Source organism: Petaurus breviceps, unplaced genomic scaffold (assembly GCF_028583685.1).
Source record: "Petaurus breviceps papuanus isolate PSGF00001 unplaced genomic scaffold, PetGlider_PUasm1.0 90784, whole genome shotgun sequence".
Taxonomy (NCBI): Eukaryota; Metazoa; Chordata; class Mammalia; order Diprotodontia; family Petauridae; genus Petaurus; species Petaurus breviceps.
Window position 1 is genome coordinate 7,210,154 of NW_027187345.1, and position 16,504 is coordinate 7,226,657.

The 16,504-nt window shown below is 36.9% G+C and overlaps 1 pseudogene; it reads right to left on the reverse strand.

The window, feature by feature from the left end:
- Positions 1-3,923: 3,923 nt before the first annotated feature.
- LOC138147349 (COP9 signalosome complex subunit 2-like) lies at positions 3,924-5,387 on the reverse strand (annotated as a pseudogene).
- Positions 5,388-16,504: the final 11,117 nt, after the last annotated feature.

A 16,504-nucleotide genomic window follows, 5' to 3' on the forward strand; every position in this document is an offset into this window, starting at 1 on the left:
ATGTCATCTTACTGTTTGTGATTATTATTGTATTTTTACATTGTATTAAAATTGTCTTATATTGTAAAACTTGAGTGGCCATTGTGAGCCAGAAACAGTGTTTGACAAAGCAACTTTTAATCTGAATTTAGTTGAAACCAAAAGACAGTGGGAAAAAATTTGTTTAAAACCAGATGTTATTTTATTAAGTACTGCTAATCCTGTCTTGAAGCTAAAACAAGTTGGCTCTCACTTATGAAAATTGTAAAATTGTTAACTAAGTTATTTGGGATTATTGTTATAATGTTAAAACCTAAAACTGATCCCACAGCAACTCTAAGGGTAGACAGGGTAGACACTCCCTACTCTCCTCCCTAAGGAAGATGGTCAAGGTTGCCTCCAATATAGTGCTATATGGGGTGACTGGAGGCCACATGTGCCAGCTACCATATACTGGGATCCTAGAAATAAAATATGGGAACCCTGAGAGACATCCTGGCAAGAAAAAAATCAGTATTGAAAATAGAGGACTTGGCCACACATAAAGTATGTGATTTTTATCAGTCCAGAGGAAGAATTTCATAGGGTGGACAGATAGATCAGCCCCTTCTTTGGGGTCCCTATCAATTTCTCCTTATTTGCAAACTTTCCAGATCCCTAGAAACCAAGGTCATCAGCCCCAGAAAAAAAAAAAGAGCTTATTTGGGTTATGGAGTTCCTAAACAATGAACTTGGTTTACTGAGAAATGAAATCTCTTATGTATGTAAGTCATGATAAACTTTTATTGCTTATTTTAACTCCATGAGAGTAACAAAAACAATTGTATCAAGCCCTAAACTATGATTAGTGAGACTTGCCATTTGAAGTAAAAGCTATTGGGACCACAACTAGTTTTATTTTGAGTTTGAATTCAGATATAATTGTCTGCATTAAATCAGTATTTGAGAGAAATGCCACAATCTATTCAGACAGAATCCTGCTACAGGTGAAGGTTTGCTTTTGGGAAAAGCCGAGAGGATAATTTTAGCCTCAATCTAAAATGGGACACTCTTGGCTCAGTTTCCCCTTTGTGTTCCTTTGAAAAGGAATGTTTTCCACCTGGTTATTCCTGAATCTGGCTATGAGAAGGATTTAAAGTGACTCTTACCTGAATTCAAACAGAGATAAGGATGTTTTATCCTGTCATATCTGTCATGTCCCTGCTTTTTCCTTTTATGACAAATTTCTCTGTGGTGGAACAGGAGGAAAGACAGAAAGATTTACTTCAGAGCACCTGACAGGTTTGCTGGAACTGCATCCTGGCCACTGGAGAGAATCAGATGCAGCTTCATAAAACCTTCTCATTTGTTTAGATGAGGAAACGGAAGTGCAGCTAAAGACTTTCCCAAAGACATGGCAAAAGCTGGACCACAACCCTGCTTTCCTGACTCTTATTCAATGCCCTGTGCCACATTAGTTGCTTCTAGAGACAACAAGGAGGCAACTTGATGGAAACCCTAGAAGACCACAGGTAGTAGACTTAGTAGTGCAATTTGTATTCCATGTGAGGGCTGATGATGATAGGAAACAAATGTAGGATCCAATTATCTTTTTAAATTAACAAAAAGATCAACTTTGATAGGCCAATATAACAACATTCTATATCAAGCAATGCTATAATTTTCATGGCCTGTAGGGCAAATTAACAGAAATACCATCAATGTCCAGAGCAGGATCTGTATTTTTTTTTTTTTTAAGATTTGGAATTTTGTCAAGACTGGAAAAAATTCAGTACTTCTCTTCCAAAGGGAAAGAATGCTTCCCATTGGAAGTCCATCAATTAATGCTTACCAAACCATTTCCCTTTTTTTCCTCAAAAGAAATCCCTTTAAAAATGTACCTGTTCACCCCTTTGGTCTTGTCAATATGCAGATCAGTTTCTTCCTCTCACATTGTTACCCATCTAAGTCCCAAAACCTTTGAAAGAGTGTTGGCCAGATCAGTGATTCATTGAGGTCATGCCTCACAGTAGAATCAGATGGGAGGATGTGAAAAATTATTATTAATAACCAATATCTTGGAAATTCAGAGCTTCTCCCCACACCAATGCCCCACCCTTCTTCCAAAGTCCCATTCAGTTTTTCTTCAGAAGGGCATTACTGATAATGAGAGTGCATTGACTCTTCTTGTCATGGTCAGCCCCGACCCAAGTCTGCAAGTAATTTAATCTAAAGTAGGGAAACCCCCGTTGTGTTCTAATCTAACCTGGGTGGAGACATTCTTTTGTCTAGATGACCTGCAAGGCTCGGAGTGTTGGAGTGTTTCTCTGGGGGAAGGGGAGGGGAGTGATGGAGTGTAATGTTAATGGGATAGGAGGATCTTCCTTGTCCATTAATAGGCCTATGTGACCACATGTGTCCCCTTTTCCCTTGGAACAGGAGCCATTTTCCCAGATCTAAAAGTACGCAGGTATTTCAATCATAGATGCCTTGCTGCTTTCACAGCTATGATACATCTTGCTTGCTTAGGGGGAAGCTTGCTTACCATACTTGCTTGCCAGGTGGCTTTCACATCTCTTGGTACTTAGCCAGTTAGGCACTGAGCTACATGGGTTGTGATGCCTTCTGGCTCTGAGCCTACTAGTTGAAAACAATATATGCAGGGAGGTAGGTATTTTACTTTGGAGGTTCACTCATGAGAAGGACCTTTTGATTTCCTGAACAAGACTCTAGGGCTGTTTATTAAGAGCTCCCTACCCCCCCCCCCCACTCAGATGTTGGTGCTCTCTGGTCCAGTGGTGTATGTAGGTGGTTTTATTATTCTGCTTAGCTGGATTCCTGTCTATTGGATTCTTTCTTAGATACTCACTTCTTTCCACTTATCTATACTTATCTGTTAATTAAAGTAGATTGTTTAGCCCTTTAAAGCCATCTTTCCTTTAGACAAGCAGATCAAAGAACCTGTGTTAGCAGGCCATTCTGGGTGTACTAGGGTGCTTGCTAATACATGGAGTGACAGCCCCTGTTGGAAAGTTACATAAACCGTGCACCCTAACCCCAAAGAGATCTCAGTTCCAAGCTACAGCTTCCATACATGGATGTATGCATGCCACATGCTTTAAGAGAAATAAACAGATACAACTTATTTCTGTTTCTCTTTCTTAGACCGAACTCTGAAGGTTAACACCATTGATTAGGAAATGGCTAAATAAATTGTGTTATATGAATGTAATGTGGTATGTGCATTGCTTCACTGTGAAAAGCAGAATATAAAGAAACCAGAAAAGCATAGAAAAACTAATATGAACAGATAAGCAAAAACAGGCACAATGACTGGTTTGGTTTTGTTTTGTTTTTAACAATTTCTGAGCTGCACTGTTTATTTTGCTTCTTGAAGCCTACGTGCCTATATGCCACTATCATCTTGGGGTTTCATCTAAACCTTTACTACATTGCAGGTACAGAAATATATGGACACATTTTTAGAGAATTGACATTTTGCAAAATGCAGTAAACATTTTAATTTATGTATGAGAAAAGGAAGTGTTCAAAAGGGTATGCATTTCAAGTTATTGCAGGTTATTTCTGTGAGAGAATTTCTACAGGTAAAACATGTTTAAATTTAACCAACAGTAATGTGTCAGTATATTTAAAATCATGACAAAAATCTTCTCTATGATCATTAGTTGCCCATGACAAATTACTATGATGTGTATGTTTAGGGCAAGATGTCAATACAGCATAAATCCCATGGCATTTTGATTTTCTTCTGGAGATTAAAGCTATTTTTCTTGGGATAAATACAGCAGCAAAACACAAACCAGCTGATCAAGAAAACACTTCTGCCATAACTCAAATAATTTTCAGGGCACGTCAACCGACAATAGTTTTGCCATTCCCAGTTCTTTTAAGGTTTGCATCACTGCACTGTTGCCTTAAGTATGTCTTATAAAGCTTGTTCTCTGTTAAGCCAGTTTACTGACTATAGCTTGGTTGAGAGAATTTAGCTGGTTGGTCCATTTATATAGAGAAGTGTATTGGATTCCACCCCTCTTCTTTTTTTTTTAGGAGGGGGGAGGGCAGGGCAATTGGGGTTAAGTGACTTGCCCAAGGTCACACGGCTAGTAAGCGTTAAGTGCATGAGGCATTTGAACTCAGGTCCTCCAGACTCCAGAACCAGTGCTCTATTCACTGTTCCACCTAGCTGCCCCAACATCATCCCTCTTCTGCTGATCCAGTTCAAGGAGCTGGTTGAGTTGATCAGCTGGGCCATGAATAGTGTTATCTGATATTCATTGCACCATCAAGCTCTCCACATCAGCTACATTTGTATTCTTGTGTGAGGCTTAATTAATTTTATAAGTTCTTGTGTTCTGATGTTTCACAAAAGCTCTTCAATGTGCTCCCTTGTGAAGGGATCATCCATGATGTTGCTGTGATTTGTTTTCAGAATCTTCTCAAATTCAGTGATGTCATTATTCTGATAGTCATTATTCCATCATCACTGGAATCTCTCTTTTTTTTTAATATAGCTTTGCCTCCTGAGAGTCAAATGGATTTATTCCTGATTTCATTAGCACATCTGCTAAGACCAAATATTTTAAGCAAGTGGTTCATCTGGCACTCCTTGAGTCATCATAATTCTTGAATGCTTCAAAAAAATCAGTGTGAGCCTTCTCAAATTCACCTTCTCTTTAATACATTTTACCACCTCATTCTCTAAAGACACCCATGATCAGTAGATGGGGGATGGCTTATTTGATGTGCAATGACTGTTCATATAATGCTTTAAGTCTTTTGTTATTTTCCTGTGCTGTATACATTTGAATTTCTAATGCATAAATTTCCAATAATTGTGTACCCTTTTTAAGGTCATCTTCTCCATCATCTGCCTGCCATGACAGCTGCACCTGGCACAACAATTTTTGAAGCTTTCCATATTCTCCTCATTCTAGATAGAATTTTTCAAGCTTTGTGTTTGTCTTAAATCACAGCGTATCATTTTTAGTGTCTTTCAGAGCTTCAATGTTGTTTCATAGAATTCATGCAATAAAACCATCTGTTTGAAAGTGGAGATATAATCAAGAATAGAATTAAAAGACTTTTCAGAATAATTCCTTGTGATTGCACTCTGAATGTAGGTCAGTAGTTGTTTATATCTTTCATAATTTCTAGATAGTTTGTCAATTTGAAGTTTATTTTAATCATCTGTTTCAATGCTTTAAATCCCCATTCTCCTTTTTCACCTTCAAGCCTCAAAACCTTTTGGAAATTGCTTGATGCTGCTTTTGGGTCATTTTCCTTCAATGCTTTGGAATTGTGGTATTCGTTTTCCAAATCCACATTTGGTTCAGAGTTAGTATCTTCAGAGTGTTCAGGTCATAACCTTCCTCCTCATTGAATATGAAATCATTCTCCAAGTCAGACATCTTGGTGGGACAGTGGGGAAGGGCCACAATGACTATTAAAAAAATGAAACTAAATGCTATATAATTATAATGACCAAGCTTAACCCCAGAGGTGGGGGAAAAATGCATCCCTCCCTTTTTTGACTATTGTATTAATTTTTTTAATAGCTCCTAGTTTTATTTACCAATTCAGTGGAATTGTTTTTTTTTTTTATTTTGTTTCATCTCCTCATTGATTTTAAGAATTTGTTTGTATTTAGTTGGAGGTTTTTTTAATTTTCTAGTTTATTCAATTGAATTATCAGTTCATTGATCTGTTCTTTCCTTCTTTTGTTGATGGAAGTGTTTGGAGATAAAAAATTTCCCCTACTGACTGCTTTAGCTGTGTCCCAAAAGTAATCATCTCATAATTTTCTATGATAATATAATCTACTATCTCAATAATTTGTATGTTGACCCATATATATTCTTTAGGATTATACAATTTTATTTGGAATCATTTAACTTAAGTTTGAATTCTTTCCTCAAATTGCCTGTTGATGCTAATGTTCATTGCATTGTGGTTAGTAAAGAATGTGTTGAATCTTTCTGTTTGTACATTTGTTTATGAGGTTTTAATGCCTTAACATATGGTCAGTTTTTGTGAAGGTGCCATTAAAGCTGAAAAATATAAATGTATATGTAATATAAATCTATATCTATATTAAAAAAATTTACCTGTTCACAAAAATAGTCTACATTCAGACTCTGAAGTTCTTTCTCTAGATTTGGACATCCCTTTCCATCATGAGTCTTTTGGAGTTGTGTTATGGTGTTGCATTGCTGAGAGGAGCCCAGTCTATCAAAGTTAGTCATCATACAAATGATGTGTACAAAGTTCTCCTGGTTCTGCTCTCCTCACTCAGCATCAGTTTATATAAGTCTCTCCAGGTGTAATGCCAAGCAAAAGCAACTTCCAAGGTTCAGAATACCAGCAAAGTAACTCTCCATTTTATTCAGTGACAAATTAAGGCAAAACATTCATAGAACAGAGAAAATCAAAATACAGCATTCATCAAGTGTAATTCAATAATTTCCAAGTACTACTACACCCCTGGAAAGTACATTCATTTAGTCACTCACTAAGTCTCCCTTCTCAAATGGAGATTAAGATTAGTTGCGAATCATAAACAAAGTATATTCATTTGGTCAATCACAGAACACAAAAAAAGTCCAATTTCCCACCCCTGGATCACAACTGAATTACCATTATCATCAGTTAACGCCAAGCACCTTCTCAAAAGGGGCAGTGGAGAGCACTAAGGCCATCTACCCCTGAGCTACAGCAAGGTTAAGATATCATCACAGAATTTAATACCCACAGAGAGGTCTTTTCTTCATCTTGACCCAAGGCAAGTTCTCAGCAATCTCTGTTCCTGGGGAGACAAAGCTTAACAAAGCCACAAGATACATTGCCAGTGTCCTCATCAATTCACTCTCTGCCTGCAGAAAAGTCTCAGGACCCCTGAAAATATCAGCAAGACACTCTTCCAGGATTTTTGTAAACATACAACAAGAAAATCCTTCTTCAGAGCTTCTGAACCAACAGCAAGGTTCTAGGACCTCTGCAACAACAACACTGTCCTTCACCAATGGACAAATCTGGCAAAACAACATCAAAACAGAAAGACAAAATACCAGCATCACAGCCATGTCTCTTCAGTCCTTGGCAGCTCTGGGTGGTAGCTCTCAAAAGTCCTGGGCCCCTTGAACTGGCCCTCAGCAATCCTCTCTCTCTCTCCTTCCCGATGCTGCTTCCAAAAGTTCTTCTGCCTCTCTTTACTAGGGCCTCCTCTCTAAATCCACAGCACCAGCTCCTCCCAGTTCAGCCCTCTCTTTTCACATCAACAAGTCCATCCCACAAGTGGGATTCACAAGCTCTGCATTTTAACACTCAACCAGAAAACCAAGCCAATACAGGGGAACTTTAAATTCCATTACTATTACACCAGGTTATTATGAAGTCCGTCTGCTCCTCATTTATTATAGCACAATAAGATTCCATTATATTCTTATACCACAACTTGTTTAGCCATTCCCCAGTTGACGGGCATCCTTTTGATTTCCAATTTTTTGCCACCACAAAAAGAGCTGCTTTAAATATTTTTGTACATACAAGTCTTTTTCCCACTTCTATGATCTCTTTGGGATACAACCCTAGAGGTGGTATCCCTGGGTCAAAGGATATGCACTTATTTGTAGCCTTTGGGGCATAGTTCCATATTGCTCTCCAGAATGGTTGGATCAGTTCACAACTCCACCAACACTACATTAGTGTTCCAATTTTTCCACATCCTCTCTAACATTTCTCATTTTCCTGTTTTGTCATCTTAGCCAATCTGACTGGTGAGATGTGGTACCTCTGAGTTGTTTTAATTTGCATTTCTCTAATCAGTAGTGATTTAGAGCATTTTTTCGTATGCTTATAGATATCTCTAATTTCTTCCTCTGAGAACTGCCTGTTCATATCCTTTGACCATTTGTCAATTGGGGAATGACTTGTATTCTTATAGATTTGACTCAGTTTTCTGTTTTCTCTTTAGAAAAGAGGCCTTTATCAGAGACACTGATTGTAAAAATTCTTTCCCAATTTTCCATTTCCCACTTAATCTTGATTACATTGGCTTTATTTGTTGAAAAACTTTTCAATTTAATGTAATCGAAATTATCCATTTTGCATTTCACAATGCTTTCTAACTCGTTTGGTCATAAATTCTTCCCTTCTCCATAAAACTGACAGGTAAACTATTCTTTGCTCTCCCAGATTGCTTATAGTATGAGCCTTTAAACCCAGATCATGCATCCATTTAGACTTTATTTTGGTATACAGTGTAAGATATTGGTCTATGCCCAGTTTCTGCCATACTGTTTTCCAGTTTTCCCAGAAGTTTTTGTCAAATAGTGAGTTCTTATCCCAGAAGCTGGAGTCTTTGGGTTTGTCAAATGGTAGATTACTATAGTCATTGACTGCTGTGTCTCGTGTACCTAATCTGTTCCACTGATCTACTACTCTATTCCTTAGCCATTACCAAGTAGTTTTGATGACTGCTGCTTTATAATACAGATTAAAATCTGGTATGGCTAGGCTACCTTTCCTAGTATTTCTTTTCATTAATTCCCTTGATATTCTGGACCTTTTGTTCTTCCAGATCAATTTTGTTACTATTTTTTTCTACCTCTATAAAATAATTTTTGGTACATTGATTGGTATGGCACTAAATAGGTAAATTAATTTAGGTAAAATTGTCATTTTTATTATACTAGCTCAACCTAGCCATGAGCAACTGATGTTTTTCCAATTATTTAGATCTGACTTTATTTGTGTGAAAAGTGTTTCATAATTTTGTTCATATAGGTCCTGGGCATGTTTTGGTAGGTATTGATTGGTTCCCAAATATTTTATAATGTTTACAGTAACTTTAAATAGGATTTCTCTTTCTATCTCTTGCTGTTGGATTTTGTTAGAAATATATAGGAATGTTGAGGATTTATTTGGGTTTATTTTATATCCTGCAACTTTGCTAAATGTATTTATTATCTCAAGCAGTTTTTTACTTGATTCTCGAGGATTCTCTAAGTATATCATCATATCATCTGCAAAGAGTGATAGCTTGGTCTCTTCTTTGCCTAATCTGATTCCTTCAATTTCTTTTTCTTTTCTTATTGTTACTACTAACATTTCTAGAACTAAATTGAATAAGAGGGGTAATAGTGGACATCCTTGTTTCACCCCTAATCTTATTGGAAATGCTTCCAGCTTATTCCCATTACATATAATACTTGCTGCTGGTTTTAGATAGATGCTACTTACTATTTTAAGGAAGACTCCATTTATTCCTATACTTTCTAGTGTTTTTAATAGGAATGGATGTTGTATTTTGTCAAAAGCCTTTTCTGCATCTATTGAAATAATCATATGGTTTCTACTAGTTTTGTTGTTGATATGACCAATTATTCTAATAGTTTTCCTAATATTGAACTGTCCTTGCATTCCTGGAATAAATCCTACCTGATCAAAGTGTATTATTCTTGTGATAAGTTGCTGTAGTCTTTTTGCTAATATTTTATTTACAATTTTTGCATTTACATTCATGAGGGAAATTGGTCTATAATTTTATTTCTCCATTTTGTCTCTTTCTGAGTTAGATATCAGTACCATATTTCTGTCATAAAAAGAACTTGGTAGGACTTCTTCTTCTCCAATTTTCCCAAATAGTTTGGAAAGTATTGGAATCAACTGTTCTTTAAATGTTTGATAGAACTCACTAGTAAAGCCATCTGGCCCTGGAGATTTTTTCCTAGGGAATTCATTGATGGCTTGCTCAATTTCTTTTTCTGAGATGGGGTTATTTAAGTATTTTATTTCCTCTTCAGTTAATCTGGGTAACTTATGTTTCTGTAAATATTCATCAATTTCACTAAGATTGTCAAAATTATGGGCATACAATTGGACAAAATAATTCCTAATTGTTGTTTTAATTTCCTCTTCATTGGAGGTAGATTCACCCTTTTCATTTTTTATACTGATAATTTGGTTTTCTTCTTTCTTCTTTTTATCATATTGACTAAAGATCTATCAATTTTATTGGTTTTTTTTCATAAAACCAACTCTTAGTTTTATTTATCAATTCAATAGTTTTCTTAATTTCAATTTTATTAATCTCTCCTTGGTTTTCTGTATTTCTAATTTAATATTTAATTGGGGATTTTCAATTTGTTCTTTTTCTAGTTTTTTTCAGTTGCATGCCCAATTTATTGATCTCCATTTTCTCAATTTTATTCATGTATGCATTCACAGATATAAAACTTCTGCTAAAAAACTGCTTTTGCTGCATCCCACAAGTTTTGGTATGTTGTCTCACTACTGTCATTCTCTTGAATGAAACTGATTGTTTCTATAATTTCTTGTTTGACCCACTCATTCTTTAGGACTAAATTATTTAGTTTTCAATTAGTTTTTAGCCTCTCTTTCCATCACCTTTTATTACATATCATTTTTATTGCATCACGATCTGAGAAGGATGAATTTACTATTTCTACCTTTTTGCACTGAATTGTGAGGTTTTTATGCCCTAGTACATGTTCAATTTTTGCGTATGTGCCATGTACCACTGAGAAGGTATATTCCTTTTTACCCCCATTCAATTTTCTCCAGAGGTCTATCATATCTACCTTCTCTAAAATTCTATTCACCTCCTTAACTTCTTTCTTGTTTATTTTAGGGTTAGATTTATCAAGTTCAGAGAGGGGGAGATTGAGATCCCCTACTAGTATAGTTTTGCTATCTATTTCTTCCTCTAATTCCCTTAACTTCTCCTATAAGAATTTGGATGCTATACTGCTTGGTGCATATATGCTTAGTTATGATATTGCTTCATTTTAGATGGTGCCTTTTAGCAGGACATAGTTTCCTTCCTCATCTCTTTTAATTAGATCTATTTTTGCTTTTGCTTTATCTGAGATAAGGATTGCTACCCCTGCTTTTTTTTACTTTAGCTGAAGCATAATATATTCTACTCCAGCCTTTTACCTTTACCCTGTGTGTATTCCCCTGTTTCAAATGTGTTTCTTGTAGACAGCATATTGTAGGATTATGGTTTTTAATCCATTCTACTATCCACCTCGGTTTTATGGAAGAGTTCATGCCATTCACATTCACAGTAATGATTACTATTTATGTCTTTCTCTCCATCTTATTCTCTCCCCTGATGATGCTTTTATTTCTCCCTTCTCTCTTCCCCTCTGTAAGAGTTTTCCTTTTGACACTGCCTCCCTCAGTATTCCCTCTATATTCACCCCCTCCCTTTACCTAACTTTCCCCCTTACTACTTCTACCCTCCCTTCTAACCACACCCCTCTTTTCCCCTCTTTCCCCTCCTACTGCCTATAGGGCACAATAGATTTTTATACATAACAAAGTATGTTATTCTCTCCTTGAACCCAATCTCTTCAGAGAGTAAATGTCGTAAAATGCTCCTCTTCCTCCCTTCTTTCCCTCTACTATAATGAGTTTTGTGTCTCTTCACATTAGAATCTTATATTTAACTGATTATGTTATTCCCTCCTTGAACCCAAACCAATGAGAGTAAAGTTCATATAATGTTCATCTCCCTTCATTCCCTCTACTATAGTATGTTTTTATGCCTCTTCATGTGGCATAATTTACCCTTTTCTGCTTCCTCCTTTCCTTTTCTCCCATTACAATCCCTTTGCACCCTTTAATAAGGTTTTTTATCATCAGATTAGTTTATACCCACATGCGCTCTCTCTCTCTCTCTCTCTCTCTCTCTCTCTCTCTCTCTCTCTCTCTCTCTCTATCTATCTATCTATATCCCTTTTAAATGTCATGATAATTAAACAATTCTCAATATTGACAGGTATCGAATTCCTATATAGGGATGCAAACAGTTTGCTCTGAATGAATCACAAGTTATGTGTGTGTTTTCCTTTTTTATCCTTTATGTCTCTCTTGAGTCTTGTATTTCAAGATCAAATTTTCCATTGACCTCTGGTTTTTTCATCAGGAAGGTCTGAAAGTCTCTTATTTCATTGAATGACCATTTCCTTGCCTGAAAGATTATGCTCAGTTTTTCTGGATAGTTGATCCTTGGTTACAGTCCAAGTTATTTTGCCTTATGAAATATCATATTCCAATACCTCTGATCTTTTAATGTAGAAGCTACCAGATCCTGTGTGATCCTGACTGTGGTTCCACAATATTTGAATTGTTTCTTTCTGGCTGCTTGCAGTGTTTTCTCCTTGACCTGATAATTCTGGAATTTGGCTACAATATTTCTTGGAGTTTTCCATTTGGAATCTCTTTCAGGAGGTGTTCAATGGATTCTTTCAATAACTATTTTACCCTCTCCTTCTAGGACCTCAGGACAGTTTTCTTTGATAATTTGTTGTATAATGTTGTCCAGGTTGTTGTTGTTGTTTTTTCATCATGGCTTTCCAATAGACTAAAAATTCTTAGATTATCTCTCCTGGATCTGTTCTTTAGGTCAGTTATTTTTCAAATGAGATATTTTACATTTTCTTCTAATTTTTCAATCTTTAGGTTTTTTTTATGACTGATTCTTCATGCCTCATTGAGTCATTAGCTTCAATTTGACTGATTCTAATTTTTAGCAAATTATTTTCCTCAGTTAATTTTTGAAGCTCCTTTTCCATATATTGAGAATTCATTTTTAGGGATTTATTTTCTCCAGTTAGATTTTGAACCTCCCTTGTGAATTCACAGATTTTATTTTTTAAGGATTTGTTTTCTTCAGTAAGATTTTTTTTCCATTTTAGCAACTATAATTTTAAAACAATTGGTCAATTTATCTTCTACCTCTCAAATTTAGCTGTTAAAATCCTTCTTGAGTTCTTCCAAGAATGCTTTTTGGGCTTGAGACTAGTTCATATTCCTTTCTGTGTTCTTAAGTGTGAGTATAGAGTCAATGCTGTCCTCTGAATTTGGTTGTTCTTGCCTGCTGTAATAGGATTCATTGTTTTTGTTTTCCCAACTTCTTTCTTCTCATTATGATTGGCTATGTCCTGGCTTTTAAAGTGGATTCCTGCTTCTGGGGTACAGATGGCTCTGACCCAGGCTTCTCAAGCTGGGAGCTAGGGGCCTGGTTGTTGACTTTGTGTGCTGTAGCCTCTGGGTGTCTAGACTGAAGCCAAGGCCAGGACTTTCAGTGTTTTCCCTGGATTAATCTGAGACTCACAGAATAAGGTGTGGGGGAGGGGTGGTCTGGCCGCTTCAGATTTCTGCCTCTGTGCCCCTGGGCTAGAGCTCAAGCAGACTCAGGAGTTGGTGGGTGAGCCATGCTGCTGTTTGCAGATACCCAATTGTGCTAAGGCACACCTGGGCTTCTGGTGTTAGTGCTTGCCTGTCTCCACCCCCCTGGGCTTCTGGATCACCTGCTTATCAGCTGAGATGGGAATGTTGGGATGCTTCCCGCCCTTCACTTCAGGCTTGGCACAGCCTCAGTCACATCTTTATTCTAGAAGTCCCAAGCCTGCCGCTGATTCCACTACTTGAGGATTTTACACTGGGGCAATAATCTCTGAGTTTTCAGGGTCAGGGAGGAGAATTAGAGCAGCTAGGCTTTACTCTGACGTCTTAGCTCCCTGAAGTTCAGGTAGGTGATTTTTAATTTGATAGCCCCACTCCTGGCTAACAGCTAACTGCTGCTGTCAGGCTGTGCTTTCTCTTACCCAGTTCTGACAAATCCTCTGTCCTGCTGTGAGAGGTCTGCGAATTGCCCCTGTGGTGGGTGAATCCACTTGCTGGGTCTCACTCTGGCTCTGCTGTAGTCTGGTCTTGGGTCTGCTTAGCTCTCTCTTTTGGGGGAAATCCTAGCTTTGAATCTAAACCTAAACTTTGAATCATTTGTCTCTGGGCTCTAGGGCTAGGGTTTTTAATGAAGTAGGTATTATTATTCCCATTTTATAGATGAGGAAAGTAAGGTGAATCAAGGTTAAATGACTTGCCAGGAGGCACACAGGTGATCACTGTCTTAAGCTACATTTGAACTCAGATCTTCCTGACTCCAGTTTAGTTATCTATTCATTGTGTCACATAGGCAGAATTTTTGCAAATTAAACTTTCAGAGCTCTAACCGCAAGAGAAAAAGTATAACAATTTAAACCACAAGTTTCTATGCAGACAACCAAGAACATTGTATCATATTGGTGTTTCCTTCTGTTACAGCAAGCATAAAAGTAGTTCACACCTTGTTTTAGCTATTGAATTAACGCCTTGTTTCAGTTCCAAGTTTCTTTTGAGCCTTGTATCAAGTCTGTTAAGAAACAGACCGTGTGAACCCCACAGCTTGTGAACCCTAGAATTCATGAACTCCTGCAACAGAAAGGGGAGTAGCTAATGACCATATATAAGGAGAGGCCCAGGCTAGAAACAGCAGAACTGAGAAGAGCACTCTTGTGTCAGAGTCAAGAAAGAGACAACTTGTGGTATCCCAGCACTCTGTCTGCTCTGTCTGTGTTGATGTTTGTTTGTGATACTTTGTACAGAAGTTCTGGGATCTTACTGGAAGCGCTGAAAGAGGATTTTATGGTTGTATGTTTACAGAAGTCCTGGAGGAGGGTTTTGGAGGTCCTGGGAATTTACTGATGATTTGTGCTGACCTCTTGGACCTTGTTTGTGGGTCTGAGTTGATTTCACAGGCAGATAGTGAATTGATGATGGTGCTGGCAATGTGCATGAGTATTACTGTGGCTCTGTCAAGCTTTGTCTCCCCAGAAACAGGAACTGTGAAGGACTTGAGGTGGACTGGACACTGTGAACTTCAATATGGAACGGTAACTGGATGAAGAACTGGACAAGGAGCTGGTAAAGGAACTGGGAGCTGCCGGCTTTTTAACCCAGGTGACAGTTGGAGCTGGGACCATGGAAGAGGAATCATGGAAGCTGAGAGCCAGCCTTGAGTCAAGCTGAAAGAAGACTTTACTTGGATACTGTGTACTGACGGAGAAGATTATGATTTACTGTGACCTAGGGGTGGAGAACTTTGACTTTTATACTTTGTGATTGAACTAAAGATTTTGTGATTGACTAAATGAATGTACTTTGTTGAAAACTATGTGATCACTTTGTTGAAAACTATGTGGCCATTTTTGTGATAAGTTGTTGAGTTGTGACATGGTGAATGCTGTATTTTGATTTTCTGTGATAAGTTGTAACATTGTGAATGCTGTATTTTGATTTTCTGTGAATGTTTTGCTCTGATTTGTTATTGAATAAATAAAGAGTTTGCTATACAATGTAATCAGAACCTTGAAAGATGTTCATAGCAGCAGTCCTCTGGAAAGCTGCTTGTGCTTGGCTTTACACCTTCCTAAATTGCAAAATTTTACTAATAGTAAGTATAACTGTGCCCCTTCCCACAACAGGTACTAACTTCATAACTGTAAAAAAACAACAAAACAACAACAAAACATTAAACCCAAGTAGGATAGCAGGGTTCTATGTTGTCTTGTTTGGTAATGATATGAGACTTAGAGGTGAGGAGGTGAAGCTATCATCCTATGATCTGGTAATTAGCATCATATAGCACTTAATTTTAGTTATTCATCAAATAGGTTTCTCCTAAAGCATTTTCTCTTCTTATATGCCTAAATGTTATTATAACATAGAATTTAATAAATATAATCTGCCACTTCTTTGTTATTATGATTCTCTTTAACACTAAATGCATCATTTTAAATGTCTCTACTATATGAATACCCCCAATTTTTGTTTTCTGTTTTTAATGAAAATGGAAAAAAGAAGCAAAAACCCCACATATTTGAAGAATAATAGAGAGGCTGAAAAAGAAGTTGGGGAAGAGGTATAATGAGTAAGGCAAAGACAAAGGATTCTGAAATAAATATCTCCAATGGAATTTTCTCTGGCACAAATACCTGATTCAAAACTCTAGGAAAAAAACTGAAACTCAATTAACTTCATCTATTCAGTACTATTTCTTCAATGTAAGCTATATAACTAACTGTTACCATTTCTAATCATTTACCCTTCCCATAACATCTTCCTTTTGTCTTTAAGAAGGAACCTGGTTTTGTGGATAGAATGTTGGACTTGGTATCAAGAAGATGTGGAGTCAAATCCTGCATCATACACTTACTACCTGGGTGACCTTGTGTGGGTTGTTTACCATGTCTCTCCTTATCTGTAAAATAAGGGGGTTATATTCAATGACTGGTATGGTCTCTTCTAACCCTAAATCTATCATCCTATGATCCAATCCCCCTTCCTTTATGCACAGAGAATTGTATCAATCCATCCTACAAAAATGTATGACACCAAATCTATAAATTCATTATGAGAAATGAAATTAAAAATACCTTGCAGATGTACATTTATAGGCAGAAATACAGGCCTAAATTTTCATTTAACTTCAAAAAGTTACAAATTAAATTTTGTTTAATTTTTCATTTAATTTCAGGTTTTATAGGTTTTAGCCTAGGTCAAGCCTTCTGGTCATTCTCTCTGCACTTTAACCAGACTGGTCCTCAGACAGCAGACATAGGTTTTAAAGACCTTTATATTTAAGATAGAGAAATTTACATTTTATTCTAGATGTCATAGG